Source organism: Arachis hypogaea, chromosome 4, assembly GCF_003086295.3.
Source record: "Arachis hypogaea cultivar Tifrunner chromosome 4, arahy.Tifrunner.gnm2.J5K5, whole genome shotgun sequence".
NCBI classification, from domain to species: Eukaryota; Viridiplantae; Streptophyta; class Magnoliopsida; order Fabales; family Fabaceae; genus Arachis; species Arachis hypogaea.
The window spans coordinates 73,787,181-73,808,065 of NC_092039.1; the positions used below are offsets into that span (position 1 = coordinate 73,787,181).

At 35.7% G+C, this 20,885-nt stretch overlaps 1 long non-coding RNA gene across 1 annotated transcript; it reads right to left on the bottom strand.

Moving 5' to 3' along the window:
- Window positions 1–223: 223 nt before the first annotated feature.
- On the bottom strand, window positions 224–5,300 carry LOC112796835 (uncharacterized). Its single transcript, XR_003199410.3, has 3 exons — window positions 4,394–5,300; window positions 3,888–4,054; window positions 224–709 (listed from the first exon to the last, which is right to left on the bottom strand). It is a non-coding gene; the product is annotated as an uncharacterized lncRNA (long non-coding RNA).
- Window positions 5,301–20,885: the final 15,585 nt, after the last annotated feature.

Consider the following 20,885-nt stretch of genomic DNA (forward strand, 5'->3'; position numbering starts at 1 on the left):
ACTGTGACGAGTTTCAAACTCGCGAGTGTTGGGCATAGTGACAGACGCAAAAGAATCACTGGATTCTATTCCAACATGATCGAGAACCGACAGATGATTAGCTGTGCTGTGACAAAGCATTTGGACCATTTTCACTGAGAGGATGGGAAGTAGCCATTGACAACGGTGACTCCCTACATACAGCTTGTCATAGAAAGGAGTAAGAATGATTGGATAAAGGCAGTAGGAAAGCAGAGATTCAATAGGAACAAAGCATCTCCATACACTTATTTGAAATTCCCACCAATGATTTACATAAGTATCTCTATCTCTATTTTATGCTTTATTTATCTTTATATTCAAAAACCATTATAACCATTTGAATCTGCCTGATTGAGATTTACAAGATGACCATAGCTTGCTTCATACCAACAATCTCCGTGGGATCGACCCTTACTCACGTAAGGTATTACTTGGATGACCCAGTGCACTTGCTGGTTAGTTGTGCGAAGTTGTGACAAAGTGTGATTCACGTTTGAGAGCTCCAAGTCTTTGGCGCCATTGTTGATGATCACAAATTTATGCACCATCTACCTGAAACTAAAATTCATATATACCTTGTTGACGGCGGTTTTCAACCTTTGAATTTTCTGCTCCTATCAAACCCAAGCTTCGTCCAACATCAAATTAAGTCTCAATAAATACTCCGCAACCAAACCAAGTTCCCAATCTGCACCAAATCAACCAAGCAAATCTAGCAACTTTAATTTACAAAATTTCACACATAATTCAAACTAGGGTTCGCACATATAGGGGAAAATCAAAAGAAAAAGAGTTCTCTTATGTTGTACCACTAGTCTTGAGTCAAAACCCCGTTAAAACTCGAGATTAAGCTTCTGCTAAATACCAAAATCATAATGTTTCAACACCCCAACTACCAAAATATGAAATTAGAGAAGAAACAAAAAATAGGGCAAAATTTTCGAAATTTCTTACCACAATAGTTAGATAGAAATGAAGAAAAAGTCGAGATGAATACGTAGCCGCAAACGAGTTATCAATCAGAGTTTTGGATTGAGAGAAAAATGGAATTGTAGTGATGAAGTGAATAAGATCAATGGTTTTTCTTCACTCTCTTCTTCTCTTCATGTGTCTCACTTAAAATGGGGGAAATGACTTGGATTTTTGGTGATAAGGAAGTTTATGAGTCATGGACTTAGGCCTTAATATGGATTCGTTGTGATTTTAGTCTATTGGCCCTACCTAGGGCCAAACTCTTTAAGATAAGTGTTTGAATTTTTATTCTAAATATGATTCTTGTCATTTTTACAGTTTTAATTTTCTCACACAGAGTACTGGATAAAATTAAGCATGTACAGTAATTTTTAATGTCGGTACACATTTTTCCGCAACTAATTATATTTTTGTGCTCAATTTATTTTTGAAGTTAAACTTTTCACCAATAAATTTTCAAATTATAAACTTTTAATTTTTCAACCATTTTTGCTCACTTTTTATTTATTAATTAATTATTAATCAATTATCCAAAAGTTTTACACCCATCTCTTTGTCTGTGTTTTTTCTTTTAAAAAATTAAAAGTTTAAAACTGAATGTCGTTGTGCTTTATTATTGTTGAATAATAAAATGTCGGTAATAGAGAGAGTTGAGGTTGTTAGGTTGAGGTTGTGTTAGAAGATATTGGTTGGTGGTGTTTGTAATATTGAGGTAAGGAAAAGTTTGCTTTAGGCAGCCATAGTGATGATAATATGGTGGGGGAGTGATGCGGTACTGGGTTGGAAATGGGAGGGGCTGTGATATGGTGAGGGTTGGTTGGAATTTACAGCGGCGCAGCAAATACGAGAGTGATGATGTTGCTGAGATGGTTGATAGAGAGGGGGAGAATAGTGTATCTCTGTATAATGGTGGTGGGGGCAGGAGGTTAAAAGAAGTGTAAAATTGGAAAAAAATTATTGGTCATATATTGACTATTAAATTTTTTTATAATAAAGATAGAATTGAAATTTACCAAAAAGTTAAGGATGAAACTGAAACAAATTAAACATTAAGGATATTTTTGAAATTTTTAAAAAATGTTAGGGACAAAAAGTATACTTTACTCTTTAATATATTATAGAGAAGAAATACAATTAATGAAAATAACAGGATATCTTGAGTAAAAATAATTTAATTTAAAGTAATAATAGTCAATAACACATGTATTGAAAATATGAGTAGAATGCATAAAAAATTGAATATATCATCTAAGAAAGAGTAAAAAAAATGCAAGAATCGCTACAAGAAAAAACAATATTTGTAACAAAAAAATTGTTACAAAAAATCGAAATTTTAAAACAAAAGGAATTTGTAACAAAAAAGAACCGTTGCAGTATGTCCCGTTACATAAAGTTTTTGTAACAAAAAATGGAACTATTATAATTCTTGACTCTTCTAGCATATTTCAGTTAATATAAAGTCTAGCATGTTGGCATCAATTTTGTACCCTTGCAAATATAAACAATGAAAACCAAAATTAAAAAATAACACATAACACTATCTTAATTCGAGTAAAAATTAAGTTAGAACTTACAAGTTAAAATTAACTAATTCTTTAAGAATCTATTCTGAAAGTTCAAAACTAGCCAATCAAGAATGCAAATTATCAAGAATTGCAAATTCAATATATAAATTTGGGCTAATTAATCACAATTCAATCACAACTTAGTGAACAAAATTATTAAATTTACATAAGTCAATTATCAAACAATCACTACAAAATACAATTTTCACCAAAATCATCATAACAAATATACTTGACTTTTATTTACGCTTTTACACTCATAAAATTTCATAATGATGTTTATGTCAAAACACAAGATAAGAATATGGAGAAGTACCTGAACAGAGTTTCTGTTATTGCAGAAACAATAGTGATGCAGAAGCAATAGTGATGCAGAAAAAATTTAGAAACAGAAAAGTATAGCAAGAATGGAAAAATAGAACTAAATTGACCAAAATTGACAATGAGTAAAAAACGCTAATTGATTACAATGAGTATTAGGCTTTATAGGGGGAGAATGTTGATAATAAAGCTAAAGGCTCCCTAATTAACTTTTAACAAACTGAATAATAACTTGATAGCTAAGCCACAATATCTTGAGCTTTCTTGAACTCTAATTGCTCCTGCATTTCATCACTAGCCTTAATAGCACCATCAACAAAATTATACTAGAATAATTAAAATCAATTATCAATAGTTATTTCAGTTTCATAAACATTATAGAAACAAAAAACTTAATAACAGAAGCAATAACAATGTTATACCAGTCACTCAAAAAACTTCAAAGTTTAAAACCTATACACATTGACACTAGCCAAGCCATTACTGAATAAGAAGTCTTAGCCACCTAAATAATTTCAAAACAATTTTTACTAGAAGCACAGATTAAGATTTATACTATTCAATTTCTTTTAAAATTTTTAGCCTATTCAATTATTTTTTTAATCAAAAGCTTTCAGTCCCTTAATACTTATATTTAGGAGAAAAGAAACACAAAAAATACACAAAATAAGCACAAAGCACGTGACGGCTGTAGAAAATCAAACAAGATTCAGAGCAATCAACAATTGACAATGCATTCATAAAGAATGATAGCTGTAAAAAATCAAGCAAGATTCAAAGCAATAGCAATTAGCAATGCTTCATAAAGAATTGTTAATTTTGCCTTATTTTTTATTTTTCAGTAAATACAAGGCATTTAGTAATGAATTCATGCTAAAAATGGCAAATTATTTGTCCCTAAATATGTTATTAGCATGCAAATAACCTACTGTGACAGCATCATAACAGGCATGAAAACTTTGCTACCAAATTTTCAATAAAAGTAATAAAATTAGCAAAGTACTTGACCTGTTCAAATTGGACACCTCTGCAACAATTTTTCTCATCTTTGAGGTTTCTTGATTGATCTGAGTTTAAATGGTGCGAAGCCTTCTAGAATGTTCAGCAACTTGGCTTTCTTTTCTCAGCACTACTCTCCTATGAGCTGCTACTCTTCTCTCCTTGTCTCCCTCAAACTTAACCACCAAAAATAAAATCAAATAAACAAAATAAGAACAGCTTTATGAAGACCCAGATATTAAAATTATACCAAACAAAAAAGAAGCTCAAAATTTTAGATAGAAATAAAAAATTGAACTTCACAAAACTTCACAAATAGCCAGATAATAAAATTCTACCAAAATACATGATAAAATCTAGCATAGATAACAAAATAAAAAAATTGAACTTTCAGGATACCTAGATAATATAATTATCCAAAATTATCTAAATATTTATAAATTATTTGCAGTTACTCACTAAACTTTATTGGCATTAATAAGTTAAAACGATTAATTTTAAAATAAATCCCCTACCTCAGAATGTCAAACTAATAGGAATTAATTGTGACGAACCACTTTTTCTTAATCCATGGCAACAGCAGCAACATTTCTAATCACTTTCCAGCAGTAGCAGCAACACGGAAGCAAGGAAGAGGCAAGGCAGCTCAGACCAATGGCTCCAGCAACCTCCTCTGGGAGAGTTCTGTCCCTTTCTCCATGGTTGTTTTGTATCTCAGTGAACCATTAGTAGCAAAGGTCTCGATTGGTACCAGCAGCAACTTCCAACAGTTAAGAATTGAATGAAGTTGCAGCGGCAAGGAAGACGGCCATGACACCAGCAGCAACCCCCTTTTCTGCAAGGACGGCAACAGAAGCTTCGCTAGCAGTGAGTGTGGCTCGATGGTGGTGACGCGGATGACTCCCTTCCTTTCCCATCGTTCTTCCTCTTCTCCTCTGCTCAAATTGGCATCGACGGCGGTGAGGGAAACTTCGGGACGGCACGTGTGACGGCGGCAGCAGTGGCTTGAACGGCGACGACGGTAAGCTCCATGAATAGTGACGGTTCAAGCTTGATGGAAGGCAGAACGACGATAGAAAGGCACGAATGGAGGCGACTCTCGGCAATAACCCCTCCTTCGTGAGTTCTTCCTCTCTGCGTGAGCTCTCTCTTCTCAACAGCACAGCGGCGACTCTCTCCTCTGGGCTCGACAATTTGGCGGCGGCAGAACGGGCTGGGCACGGCAGCAACAAATGGGCGATGCTCTTCTGTTCTCCTCCCTCGTTGATCTCTGCGTCGGTGTGTTTGTTGTGAAGTATGTGTGTGTTACGCCGAAAGGCGGGGGAGTTGTGTGGCTGAAGGAGTTGGGTTATGGGAAATTAGTTTTTTTTTTGTTTAATTTGAGAATTTTGGAATTTAGGATTAGAAATTAAAGATTTTATAAAGGAATAAGAAAAAATATGAACATATATTTTGATAAAATTGGAGGGTAGAGTAATTTTAAAACTAAATATACTCTATTAAAAATATTTAAAAATATTATTTATCAACATATTGCTAAGTTTAATTAGTTATTTTTAATTTAAATTATAAAATAAAAATATAAAATAACCAATTATAATAAAATTCACAAAAATATTAATGAACTTAACTCTAAATATTCATAAAACTAATTTAATTACTTTAGATTAATTTCTAAAATAAAGAATTCAAGTAAATAAAATAAACTATAATTTATTCATAATAGAAATTATTTAAATTAAACCATATAATTCTTCCATTACTGAATTTTAATCTCTATCATGTAAAATATTAAATTATAATAAAATTACATAAGAATCTTGATTAATATAAAAATCAGTCGAACAGATGCTTTGTGACAAAAATTTTTATATTTTGTGACAAACAAATAACTTGTTACAAATAATATTAAATTTTGTGACAAATTAATTTTTTGTTACAAAATATTTTGAACTTCTGCAACAACTTCATCTTTTGTTACAAAAGCTAATATAATTTGTAACAAAAAAATTAAGCCGTTACAAAATAACAAAATATTTTGTAACAAATTATATTGTTGTTACAAAATATTATTATTATGTAATAATTACTAATTTTTGTTACAAAAAAATAATTTTTTGTAATAATTTTAAATTTGTTACAAAATTTTTGTTACAAATGTTTCATTTTCTTATAGTGAATAAAAAAAATAGCACATAAACGATCAAATATTCAGATTTTAAGATTTAACTAAGGATAATCACAACGTCATCACCATAAAAAGAATGACCATATTTTAGCTTTAGCATAAGTAATTAGTTGTGCTTGCAAAGTAGTTGAGCCTAGGGGTGGCAAACGGGCCTAAACCCGCCGGGCCGGCCCGCGTAACCCGCCAAAAAAGGCGGGCTGGGTTGGAAAATCGGGACCGCCGAAAAGCAAAAGCCCGCCTAACCCGCACTGCTTAAACCGCTGGTTTTGGCGGGCTTTGGCGGGGCGGGGCGGGCTTCCCCGCCGGGCTAAGGTTTTTATTAGTGAGGGGGTATTTTTGTAATTTTTTTGCCAAAACTTAACTTCCCCCAACCTAACTTACAAGAGTATGAAGATAAAAATTGAGTGTTTTGAATTATGTTTATGTTATTTTAGAGACAATATTTATAATTATGTTTTGGATTATATTTATTTTGCTTTGGAGATAATATTTATACTTATATTTTGAATGAAAATTTGGTTTATAATTATATTTATTAGATATTTATAATTACAAAGACTTTAATGTTTGTGAATATAAAAAATATAATTTTTTATGCCATTAGAAATTATAAATTTATTAATATGATTGTAAAATTATATAATTACTTAGTAGTTAATAGTAAAAAAAAAAAAAAGAGGAGCTTTGGCGGGCTTAGCCCGCCAGCCCGCCAGCCCGCAGTTAGGCGGGGCGGGCTAGGATTCTAGGACCGCCTCACTAGGTGGGGCGGGGCGGGCCAGCCCGCCAAAGGGCGGGCTTCTGGCGGGGCGGGGCGGGCTTCCCCGCTTGCCACCCCTAGTTGAGCCACAATACCCCTAAAAGTTAGAAAGACGATTTATATTGGTTATTATTATTATTGTTGTTTAAATTATTTGATTTGATAATGATATATATTGGGTTTAAGTTTTATTTTTTAAAAGTTTATTTTTAAGATGATAGGTTATCTGTATAAAAAATTTTATTATTTTTAAAATTTAAATTTAAGATCTTTAATTAAAGTGTTAAATATTTATTATTTTTATTATTATTATTACTATATATATATTTAATAAATAAAAGAATAAATGATAAATAATATTTATTAGTCCACTAATATACTAATATAAGTTGTAAAATAAATAAATAAAGAAGAGAAAAAAATATAAAATAAAGAAATATAAATAGAAGACTTTAGTATTAATATTTATCAATATTACTATCTCAATATAGAGATGATTCATATATATTTACTAATTATATATTGTAGTATATAAAGAGAAAGAGAGAAAAGAATATTTGTTATTACTATGTGTATATTGTCTTTGACTATGCCTCCTATTTATACTTATGTAAGTTTAACTTTTTTCAAGTTTTGGAAAGATGGCACCGTCTATCAGTAAAGATTTGTACCGTCCAAGTGATTTTAATTGGAGGAATGGTTGATGGTCATCCATATTGTTACACCCCTCTTTGGATGATCATTGTGAATATGCCTCATTAAAACCTTAATAAAGAAAAACCCAATGGAAAAAAACTTTAGTGAAGGAAAAAGAGTACAATATCCTTTGTGATGAGGACTGCCTCATTAAAAACCTTGTCAAGAAAAACCCATTAGAGACAAAAACTTGACCAAGAAAAAAAGTGTATATCCTCCCCCTCTTGTCGACAGTATTTAATATTTTAGAATTGGCGCATCCCAATCTGATACACCAATCTTTTAAAGGAGGATTTTGGAAGTGACTTTGTAAATAAATTTGCCAGATTATCGCTTGAGTGGATTTGTTAGACATCAATTGTTCCTTAATTATGAAGGTCATGAGTGAAGAAGAATTTGGGAAAAATTTGCTTTGTTCTATTGCCTTTGATATATCGACACTTGAGTTGAGCAATACATGCTGTATTATCTTCAAACAAAACAATTGAAGCTATTTTATAGTTAATCAGTCCACATAATGACAGAATATATTTGATTAAACTCCTGAGCTAAAAACATTTGCGACTTGCCTCATGTATCGCGAGTCTCTCAATATAATTAGAGAATGTTGCTGCTATCGTCTGTTTTGTGGACCTCCATGATATAGCTGTATCAGTATATGTGAATAGATATTCTTTTTGAGATCTTTCTTTGTGTAGATCAGACAAGTATTCTGCATCTGCATAACCAACTAATTGTGAGTTGGATTCATATCAATAAAATAGTCCCATATCAACTGTACCATGAAGATATCGAAAGATTTCTTTGGTTCCATTACAATGTCTTCTAGTTGGAGAGGAACTATACCTTGCTAGTAAATTCACAGCAAATGATATGTCAAGTCGTGTATTATTAAAAAGGTACATTAGCGCTCCAATGAAACTAAGATATGGTACTTCAAGACCAAGAATATCTTTATTTTCTTCTTTAGGACATAATTGATTATTTTCCAAATCCAAAGACCTTACGATCATTGGGATACTTAATAAATGTGACTTATCCATATAAAATCTCTTTAAGATCTTTCTGTATTAGTTGATGAATAAATATCCCATTTTTTGTATGCTCGATCTGCAAGTCAAGACAAAATTTAGTCTTTCTAAAATCTTTCATTTCAAAATATTCTTTTAGAGCTTTTATAATTGTTGGAATCTCTTCACGAGTTCTAATAATATTTAAATCATCAATGTACATAAAAATTATAATGAATTTAGATGCAGATTTCTTTATAAAAATACATGGTCAGATATTAACATTCTTAAATCCGTTTTTGGCCAGATACTTAGTAAGGCGATTATACTACATTCGTCCACATTGTTTTAGACCATATAAAGATCTTTGTAATTTTACTGAGTATAACCCCTGTGGATATTCATGATATGGTTTAGATATCTTTAGTCCTTGAGGGACTTTCATATAGATATCACGATCTAATGATCCGTATTAATTGGCTATTAACACGTCTATTAGATGCATATGTAATTTATGGTATGTGGATAAACTAACCAAATAACGCAATGTTATTGCATCTACTATAGGGGAATATATTTCTTCATAATCTATACCGGTCTTTTGTGAAAAATCTTGTGCCACAAGTCGAGCTTTGTAGCGGACAATTTTATTTTTCTCATTTCGTTTTCTCATAAATACTCATCTGTATCCAATAGGTTTTATATTTTTTGGTGTACAGACTACATGTCTAACGACTTCACGTTTTATAAGTGAGTCTAACTCAACCTTCATAGCGTCTTCCCATTTCAGCCAATCATTCCTTTGTCGACATTCTTTGACTATTCTTGACTCAAGATCCTTACTTTCATGCATGATGTGTAATGCCACACTATATGCAAATATTTCATTGATAATTATTTTATCTCTGTTCTATTTTTCTCTTGTAAAGACATAATTTATCGAGATCTCATTATTTTCACAATTTCTAGAATTTTTAGGTACCTAAACGTCTTCAAACATCAAAACTATATCAGAATTTTGGCCAACTGCATGTGTCTTTACTATGGCTTTATCTTTTTCAACTGAAATACTATTTACCTTTTTTTCAAAAATTTGTCTTTGGAACCAACATGCTTACCACGCTTCTGACCTTAATTTGTTTCGGTAGTCATTTGTTCAACTGGGACATTAATTCGAATTGGAGCATTTTCATCTGATATATAGGATTTAGTAATCTTTTTCATATCAGAAAATACATCAGGTAATTCATTTGCTATTCTTTGTAAATGTATAATCTTTTGAACTTCTAATTCATATTAGCATGATCGAGGATCGAAATGCATCAAGGATGATGCATTCTAATTAAATTCTTTTTCAAGAAGCTTATTCTCTCCGCCTAGTGTTAGAAATTTTGATTCATCAAAATGACAATCTGCAAATCGAGCTTTAAACACATCTCCTATTTGCATCTCAAGATACCTCACTATAGAAGGAGAATCATATTCCACATAAATTTTCAATTTTCTTTGGGTCCCTATAAAATCCCGATTAAACAAAAATTAAATAAATAATTAATTAAAGATGGACCGATGGGGTGAAAAAAATTGAAATCATAATTTGAAATTTTAAATGTGATATTTGGATTCGGAGATTTTTTTCAAGTGGCAAATGTACTTTTCTGTGAAAAAATGCGTAAGAACACATATTGAAAATTTAACCGGTAGTAACAGCTTAGACTGTCTGGTACTGTGAGTAAGAAAAGAAATTATAAGTCAGAGAGATTAATGATGCACCACTATTTCGTGGTACATCTTGTGCTTAATTGAGTGGATTTTATCCACTATTCTCACACTTATTCATGTAAATTGCATGTTTTACATTTTCCTTCCTAATTTTGTGCTATGATTGAAAACATGTTTCTTTGGTCTTAATTTAACTAATTTTAATCCTCTCTTATTACCATTCGATGCCATGATATGTGTGTTAAGTGTTTTCAGAGATTACAGGGCAGGAATGGCATAGAGGATGAAAAGGAAGCATGCAAAAGTGGAAGGAATACAAGAAGTTGAAGGAACTGCAAAGTTGTCAGCCCTGACTTCTTTGCACTCAATCGATCATAACTTGAGCTACAGAGGTTTAAATGAGGCAGTTTCAGTTGCGTTGGAAAGCTAACATCCGGGGCTTCGCAACGATATATAATTTGTCATAGTTTCCTGGCTGTTAAGTGACGCGCACGCATGGATCACGCATACGCGTGACCTGACAAAAGTTCAATCCACACGTACGCGTGGACGACGCGTACGCGTGACAGAGTTACGTGCTAGACGTATCAGAAATCACTGGAGGTGATTTCTGGGCTATTTTTGACCCAGTTTTTGGTCTAGAAAACACAGAATAGAAGCTGCAAAGTGGAGGAATCAGATTCATTCATCATACACTTATTATTCACAATTTTAGGTTTTAGGTGTAGTTTCTAGAGAGAGAGGCTCTCTCTTCCTCTCTTCTCCTCTCTCTAGGTTTTAGGATTTCTCTTAGGTTTAGGTTTATTTTTTTCCAATTCCAGGTTCAATGTTCCTTTAATTTAGTTTCTCTTCTACTTTTATTTATCTTAGCATTTTAGTTGATCTATTCCTCTTGTGATTCTCTATTTTTTCAATTTAGTTTATGAATTCTTATGTTAGATTTGATTTTCTATTTTAATACAATTTGAGGTATTTCAGATTTATTGCTTCTTCTATTTTTGACCCATGTTCTTGGCTTGGTTGAGTTATTGGTGACACTTGAGTTATCAAACTCCTTTATTGATTGATAATTGAAAGTTGCTGATTGATTTGGATTCCACTAAAGCTAGTCTTTCCTTAGGAGTTGACTAGGACTTGAGGAATCAAATTGATTAGTCCACTTGACTTTCCTTCATTCATTGAGGGTTAACTAAGTGGGAGCAATAAACAATTCTCATCACAATTGATAAGGATAACTGGGATTGGATTTTCATTTCTCATACCCTGCCAAGAGCTTTTCTAGTCATTTGATTTTCATTACTATTTACAATTCTTGCTTTTTATCTTAAAAACCCCAAAATAGACCTTTACATAACCAATAACAAGAACACTTCCCTGCAATTTCTTGAGAGACGACCCGAGGTTTAAATACTTCGGTTATTATTTATTAGGGGTTTGTTACTTGTGACAAACAATCTTTTGTACGAAAAGATTCTTGTTAGTTTAGAAACTATACTTTTAACGAGAATTTATTTGTGAAATTCTAAACCACACAAAAATCCGTTCGTCAAAATGGCGCCGTTGCCGGGGAATTGCAAATGTGTGCCTTATTATTGGTTATTGTAAATATTTGCTTTTTGTTTGTTTGCTATTTTTTGTTAGTTTGGGAATTAGTTGCTTATTTTTACTAGTATTTATTTTTATTTTCTTTAGCTACATAAACTCTCACCCCTTTGGCTATGAGTTTGGTTACAATTATGTTGCAGGAAGAGGATATTATAATGAGAATATGCATCAAGGATGGGAAAATCAAAGATGGGAGGAGCCACAAGGATTTGATCAATTCTCTTGGCAACAATCACCTCCAATGGACTATCAACAACCATTCTATGATGCATATCAAGGCAATGGTTATGGTGGACCTTTCTGTGACAATCAACAACCACCACCATACACCTATGAACCCCCTCCTCAACATAGCTTTGAACCACCATACTCACAAGCCCCTTACCACCAAAAACCCCCATATTCGAATGAACCATACATAGAACCACCCCAATTCCAAAATAATTACTCTCATGAACCACTACCTCCATATTCATCATCTCCATACCCTTACCAAGAAGAACCACCTTCCTATTATGAACCCTTTCTCCAAAATAATGAACCTTCCTATCCACCCCAACCTCCACTGGATGACAACACCCTTAGTGTTATTCACTAAGGGAAATTAAAGCTTCAAACCACACTTACCTCTCTCACTAGTCTAGCCTCTACTCTCCAGGCTCTTATATCACGCATGGACCAATCCTCTACCTCGAATACTCAACCCTCAAGCTCTAGTGCACTTCCTTTTCAACCACATAATGATCTCTCCATCCCATCCACCACCCTCTATGGAAGAGCACCCACATCCATCAATCCAAGAGCAAGATGATCCTAATTATACTATGGACATGGAACAAGAGAGAAGGGATCGTCTTCGCGAATTCATACTTTATAAGAAGCTAGAGAAGGCCCTAAAGGTGGAGGTAGTAGAGACTGACGTTAGGATTTTTGCCAGTAAAGAATATCATAAAAACAGTCGCGTTGTAGATATAGTCTCTAAACCAACAAAAATCCCTTCGTACAAACGTTTTGGTTGTCACAAGTAACAAACCCCTTTGAAATTGATAACCGAGTATTCAAACCTCAGGTCGTCTTCTCAAGGAATTGCAGGGAGGTATGTTCTTATTATTGGTTATGGAGATTGTAAATTTGGGGTTTTGAGAAATTTGGAGTTTGGGCAATGTGCACAGGTATATTTTCAAGCAATAAAAATTAATAAATAACTGTAAAATAAACTCTTGGTAAGGTATGAAGACTGGAGGTCCTATCCCAGTTATCCTTATCAATTGTAATGAGAATTGGATTTTTCTCCCACTTTATTAACCTCTAACTATGAAGGTAAGTTAAGTGGATGAATTAATTCTTGAAGAATTCCAATTCTCAATCAACAATGAGTTTGATAACTCAAGAGTCACCAATTATTTAACCAAGGCCAAAAGGGAGAAAAATATCTAAATTAAATTGAAAGCAATCTTAAACAGAGCAAAGCAATCTTAAATCTGAATTACCTCAAATAATATTAATTAAGAAAATCATAACATGAATGTAGCATAAGCCAAATAAGCAACATATCTAATACAAGCATTGAAGCATCTGAAAGTAAAAAGAGGAATATAAAGTAAAAGAACGTTGAACCTGGGATTGAGAGTCACTCCTAAAACTAAGAGAAATCCTAAATCCTAATCCTAAGAGAGAGGAGAGAGCCTCTCTCTCTAAAAACTACATCTACTCCTAAAATTGTGAATGTGAGAGCCTCTTTATGAATGGATGCATTCCCCCACTTTATAGCCTCTAATCTGTGTTCTCTGTGCCAAAAACTGGGTCAGAAACAGCCCAGAAATCACTTCCAGCGCTTTCTGGTCCGTACAGGTCACGGAAAAGTGACGCGGCCGCATGGCTCACGCGGCTGCGCGGGTTGTGTTCCTGCAAGGTCACGCGTCCGCGTGACCCACGCGTTCGCGTCGCCTGGCATCGGGGCAGCTATGGCAAATTATATATCAAATTGAAGCCCCAGACGTTAGCTTTCCAACGCAACTAGAACCGCGTCGTTTGGACCTCTGTAGCTAAAGTTATAGCCATTTGAGTGCAAAGAGGTCAGACTAAACAGCTTAGCAATTGCTCCAACTTCTTGTATTCCTTCCACTTTTGCATGCTTCCTTTCCATCCTCTGAGCCATTCCTGCCCTGTAATCTCTGAGATCACTTAACACACATATCAAGGCATCTAATGGTAATAAGAGAGGATTAATAATAAGCAAGTATAAGATCAAAGAAGCACGTTAAGGAAATATAAAACTATGCAAATATTATGAATAAGTGGGTAAAGAGTTGATAAAATCCGCTCAATTGAGCACAAGATAAACCCTAAAATAGTGGTTTATCAACCTCCCCACACTTAAACACTATCATGTCCTCATGCTAAGCTCAAGAGAAACTATAAAGATGAAGAGGAATGGTAGATTAATATGAAATGCAATCCTATCTATATGAATGCAACTACATGCAGAATGTTTCTACCTACTTGGTCAAGAGTAAATAAATTCTTCAAGACAAAAGTAATTCAATTTTTCACTAATTCAAATCATACAATAAAAAGCAAGTAAACTTGTAAGAAGATAGCTCATGAAATCAGGGAACATAGAATCAAGCATTGAACCCTCACTAGTAGTGTATATCACTCTAATCTCTCAAGTGTCTAGGGTCATTCACTCTATTCTTCTCTAGTCATGCTTTCTAAAATTTGTTCCTCACCTAACCAATCAACAATATTTAATATACCAATGCAAACATCATGAGGTCTTTTTCAAGGTTGTAATGGGGCTAAGGTAAGTGACGAATGGATTTTTGACGGTTTAGAATTTCTCAAATAAAATCTCGTCGAAGTATAGTTTCTAAACCAAGCAATAATCCTTTCATACAAAAAGTTGTTTGTCACTAAAACAAACCCCTAAATTTATAAACCGAAGTATTCAAACCTCGGGTCGTTCTCCCTAGGAATTGTAATGAAGTGTCTTGTTATTGGTTGAGTTATTTTTTTTTGGGTTTTGATAAGAGGCATGAAAGATAAATGGCAAGAAAGTAAACTAACAACTAGCAAAGCTCTTGGCAAGATATGAGAACTAGAAGTCCTATCCTAGTTATCCTCCTCAATTGTGATGACAAATTGTCCATTGCTCCCACTTAGTCAACCTCTAACCATGAAGGAAAGTCAAGTGGATGAATCAATTTGATCCCTCAAGTCCTAATCAACTCCTAAAGGAAAGATTAGCTTTAGAGGTACTCAAATCATTTAGCAACTTCTAATTATCAATCAACAAAAGGATTAGATAACTCAAGAGTCACTAATTACTCAACCAAAGCCAAGAGGAACAAAAGCTACACTAAATTCCTACCAAGCATTTCATCAAACACTTGGAAGGCATAAAAGGAAAACATAGTAAATCAACAACAAGAACAAAACCTAACAACAATTATTGCAAGGAATTAATAACAACAAATCAAAAGGAACACAATTATCATGAATTACCTCAAATTGCATTATTGGAATGAAACTAAAGAACAACAATCTATCCAAAACAAAATGAAGAATTACAATTATAAAAGTACATAACTAGAAAGAGAGAGATGAGAAGATTGAGAATTGATAAAGGAATATTGAATCAAAGCATGAATTAAATCTAGATCTAAGAAAAAGAGATTAACCTAAACCTAATCCTAATTCTAGAGAGAAGTGAGAGCTTCTCTCTCTAGAAACTACTTCTAAAACTAACTATCTATCTAATCTCTTTCTCATTAGTCTATGGGTGTCAATGTGTGAATGAATGTCCATCCCCCTTCAATCCTTGGCTCTTATATGCATTTTGGCGCCAAAGTTGGTTGCTGAAACCTTCCAAAATCGCCAGGCACGTGTTGCTTTAGTGAGGTCATGTGCCATCATCGGCGCGTGCGCGCATGGTACGCGTGCGCGTCCTTGGCCTGTTCCGCAATGTGCGCGCGAGCGCCTTGTGCGCGTGCGCGTGCTTGGCCGAGATCAACTCTTTGGCTTTTTGTGCTTCTCTCCACTTGCATGCTTCCTTCCTTGCTTCCTTTGATCCATGCCTAGCCTATTTCAATCCTGTAATTACTAGCAACCACATCAAGGCATCTTATGGAATCAAAGAGAAATCAAAATGAGGGTTGAAAAGCATGTTTTTACACTTAAGCACAAATATGGGAGAGATACAAAACCATGCTGATTCATAGGCTAAATGTGACAAAAGGTTATCAAAAATACTCTAAATTCAATACAAAACAAACCGTCAAATTGGGGTTTGTCAACCTCCCCACACTTAAACCTTAGCATGTCCTCATGCTAAATTAAGAAGGAACTAAGGGTTATGACATTTATTAAATGCAACTAAACTATATGAGTCCTATCTAAATGCAACTACCTAAAGTAAATGCAAATGCTTAATTCAAACATACCAAATTGCCAAGAGAGCATGTGTAAGCACAAGGGCTAGGTAATAGGAATTAGTTCCAAACCGCAATTGTATTGAATTATCAAAAAGAATTTGAACTTGCAAGAATATAGATAATATGGGTGAACACATGTAGTTGAACTTTTGAACCCTCACCGGATGTGTATCCGCTCTATTCACTCAAGTGTTTAAGGGTCAATTCACTCAATTCTCTTCTAATCAAGCTTTCCAAAATTTGATTTTCTTCTAACAATCAACATTTATCCAATGCATGCATACATTCATCATGAGGTCTTTCATTTAGGTTGTAATGGGGTTAGGGTCAAGGTAGGATCATTTATGGTTAAGTGGACTAGGATTTGAATCTTTGATTAGCATAGACTTCCCCACCTAACTATGTAATGACCTATACAAGTTCAAACTATTCTAACTACCCATTCTTCACTTTTTCTTACATATTCATGCATCCTTATTTGATTCATAACACTTATGCGTTGATTCTCTTTTATTGAACTCACTTTGGGGCATTTTGTCCCCTCTTTATTATTTTTTTTCTTCTTTTTCCATATACAATTGTTTTCTTTTCTTTTCTTTTGTTTTTCTCATTTTCACTTTTATTTCTCTTTTTTTTCTTTTCATTTCTTTTTTTTTCTTTTGTCAAACTATATACAAGAACATCAATGCATAAGGTCTATTCATTTAATCAATATATGAGTATGTACCCAATTCCTAAACATGAAAGTGTACTACCCCTTTTATCCCATCCAATGTTCCCAAGCCTCACCAACTTTGAATGATAAACACTCTCACTAGCCTAGGCTAATCAAAGATCCAAACAAGGACTTTTATTGGTTTTCCGCCTTGGGCTTGTAATGTGCTAAAATAAGAACAAGTTGGTTAAGCATAGGCTCAAAATTGGCTAACAATGGAGAATAAAAGGTTGGCTATTTGGGTAAGTGAGCTAATGAAGTAATGGCCTCAATCATATAAATGCATAAATACAAGAGATAAATGGACATATAGAATCAAGCAAATCAAGGATTACAATCATAGAAAGAGAACAATTTCACACAAGAATGGAAAATAAGTGGTTATAAAATGTAACCACATCAATAGGCTCAAGTCTCACAAGCTTGTGTTCTCAATTCAATACATGCTTCACAAAGTATGTAATTCAAGCAAGTTTCACCAAAAATTTTCTTTCAATCAATTGGTTCAATGCCCTATATTTAAACTTCTTGGAAAATTTCAATGTTTGACTAAGCATTGTTGTGATTGAAAAATTCAAAAATTTTCTTAGTTCACCCCTTTCTTTTACTTAAAATCACTTTCTTATGCAAAAGAGTGACTAAGTATTTGCAATTCAAGTATGATTTCTAATCACAACCACAAACTAAAAACAAAGATAAACAAAATGTATAAAGAAAAATAAAAATCCAACTAAAAGTCTAAAAGTACGGAATCTATCATCCAAAATATCTGAAAATATCCAAAAGCATCAAAATATCTAAAATCCAAAATAAGCAATAAAAGTGTCTAAAGCAAACTAGAAATGCATCAAAATATATACAAAAATGTGCAAAATAAGATAACTAGGCCGAAAAATTCACCGGTTCCCAAATAATGCTACCGGTGCCTTCCCCACACTTAGAACCAAGCATCATCCTCAATGCTAAACCGGAGGATCAGTGGGAGGTACAACGATAGGCTCTGGCTGTGGCCGTAGGACCGAATCCTCGTGAGTCTGTGGTGGCTCTGTAATGTCAGGGGCATCCTGCTGAATCGGTGCCTCCGCCTCCCTCTCCTGATGATCCTGCTCATTGGAGGCTGGAGAATCGGGAAGCGGAGGTAGCTCAGCACCCAAAGAAATCAGGGCCTGGTCCATCCGATCTAAACGGCGTCTGACATGGCGTCGCTCGCGCTCTAAGAATCGGAAAAGACGCTGGACCAGGAGATAAGTAGGCTCAGGGGCTGCTGGTGGATCTGTAGATGATGAAGGAGCTGCAGCAGTAGAGGATGATGGGGCAGCTATAGGGGCTGATGGTGAAGGTGTCCCGGTCACAGCTCTAGCCCGAGAGCGGCGTCTAGCGGATGGCCTCTCGTGCACCCAACCACCCCAGGGGATAGTAACCTCCCTGTCATCAGCATCAGGGGGTGGTGGTCGCACATCATCATCCAGCCATGGGACCTCAGCTAGGGCCGCCATACTCGTGACCAATGTAGGGAATGGGAGTAGGCCACGAATATGCGCCCGCCACATACACTGCCGGATAAGTCTAGGGAAAGAGACCTCCTTCCCCTCCATAACACACCCAATCAGCAAAAGCATCTCCATAGGAATCTCAGAGAAGTGGGTGGTGGGTAGGACATAGCAAGCGAATATCATCTGCCAAGTCTTGGCCTCCCTAGTCAAATGAGTAAACAACATCCCTTTAGGCTTGGTGTTGCCCGCATCTATAATCCATGCAGCATCCGGTATCCCAATCACACTCCTGAGTGCCTCATAATCAAAAGTCATGCTGTGTATGGCTAACTCAGCCTGCTGATGGGCACACAGCTCATCAGGGATATGCCGGCACTGTAGTCCCTCCTCAATCGCAGTCTCAGTAATCATAATCTCCCTACCCCGCACCTGAACCGAATCCAATGTCGGACGGAAGAAGTTGCAATAAAATTCCTTCACCCAAGATACATTGATATCCCCCAAATCCCGGTCAACAAAGTGAATACCCAACTCAAGGATCTGACCGGTAATAGACCGTCTTACATCAGTCGGGGGGAGCAACTTTTTCTCAATGTTCAGCTTTGTAGTTCGATATTTAGAAAACCGGAGCTCACAGTAGAGATTAGGGAATTTGTCTGGATTGGTAGAAGGTAACTGCTGATTTTCCTTGTCCACATCATTCAATGGGTTCTTGGCATAATTCTTATAGATGGAAGGAATAGAAGGGGTAGAGTGTTTTCTCTTTTTGGAGGTAGTGGCTATGGCTTTGCCTTTGTCCGACATCTTGAAAAATATGATAGGATATATAAGACATTTAGCATGTAGCAAAGAAGGCATGTTCAGGATACAATTATCAAAGAATAATCATGATGTTGCAATGAATATGCAAAAGTGAACAAGTAAACCAGGAAAGCAAGCTTCATTAAAATCAACAACTCATATTCAAAATGCTATAATATCATCATATTTTTGAAAGAATTGTTAAGAGGAGTTACAGGTAAGCGGAAGTTAGATGGTTAAAGAAATTAGTGCGTTAAAAAAAATGGATTAGTGACATGATGATATTTATGCGCAATGAAAAGAAAAGTTGTGGCTCATGTTCACAATGATTGTGCAAATCCGGGAAGTCAAAAGGAAAACGGAAAGTTGCCCAAAGTTAAAATGAAGACCAAAAGAAACTAATTTCCTTGAAAATCGGACAGCATTCCGGCTTAAAATTGGACGTTCCCGGATAGCAAATTATCACAATTAGCATAGAAAACAACATCAAGTAAGTACAGCAACAATGGTATAGTATTCAGGCACATGAAATGCACAAAATTATTCCAAAAATCAGCATACAACATCCAACTAGCAGACAGCAAACTAAGCACAAACGAAGCACTTATCAGGCCTAGAATCCTCTATCCAGCCCTAGCTACCTAACCGCAAATATCGCTATCTAACCTAGCATACAAAATCTGAATTCAACTAACTAACAAGCAATTACAGTAATTAATCGAAACGAACAGTAAAAAGGAAAAATGGAAAATAACAGAAATGGAACAGGAACCTGGGAGCAGAGAGGAACTAAGAAAGGAAGGGAAACAGGGGGGGTAAGTAGTGCCAGGAACTGCGCCGCCGTGGACGGTGGCGGGGAGTGGCAGAAAAGAGGGGCGGTGGGGGCTGCTGCAGTGGTTGCGCCGGACGGCTGTCAGGGTTGAGAGACAGAGAAAGGGAATGGCTGAAGGAGTAAGAGTGGTGAGTGGGTGGGAGAAGAGAGTCGCCGGTGGTGATGGTGGAACGGCGGCGGTGATGGCTGTCGGCGGCAGAAGGAAGAGGAGGGGAGTTAGAGGCGGAGTGAGAGAAGGGTGAGAGTGAGCGGTGATGAAAGAGAGAAAGAGAAGAAGAAAGGAGGGTGGCCGGCGGTGGTGGCTGTTGGCGCTGCCGCGGTGGTCACAGGGGTTGAGAGGAGGAAGAAGATGAGGGTTGGGGGAAGTGTGCGCGACTGCGCAGTGTGCGTCGCGCATTAGGGTTACCCCTATTTTTAAATCGATGCGAGCGCGCCACTTGCGCGTCCGCGTCCCTTGATGAAACTTGGGACCTACGCGTGCGCGTACAGTGCGCTTAAGCGTGGATGAGCAAAATAGGAGAGGACGCGTGCGCGTACAATGCGCGCACGCGTACATGGAGTTGGGCTGGGGGCTTAGAGTTGGCCCAACTCAGGCCTAACTCTCTGGAGAATGGCCTGGAAGTCGCGCTATCAGATCGGCGCGCACGCGGCATGCACGCGTCCGCGCGCAGTGAGAAAAATTGGAGGTCCACGCGTGAGCGTGCAGTGCGCTATAGCGTGGGTTGGCAGATTAGGCATGGGCGCGTGCGCGT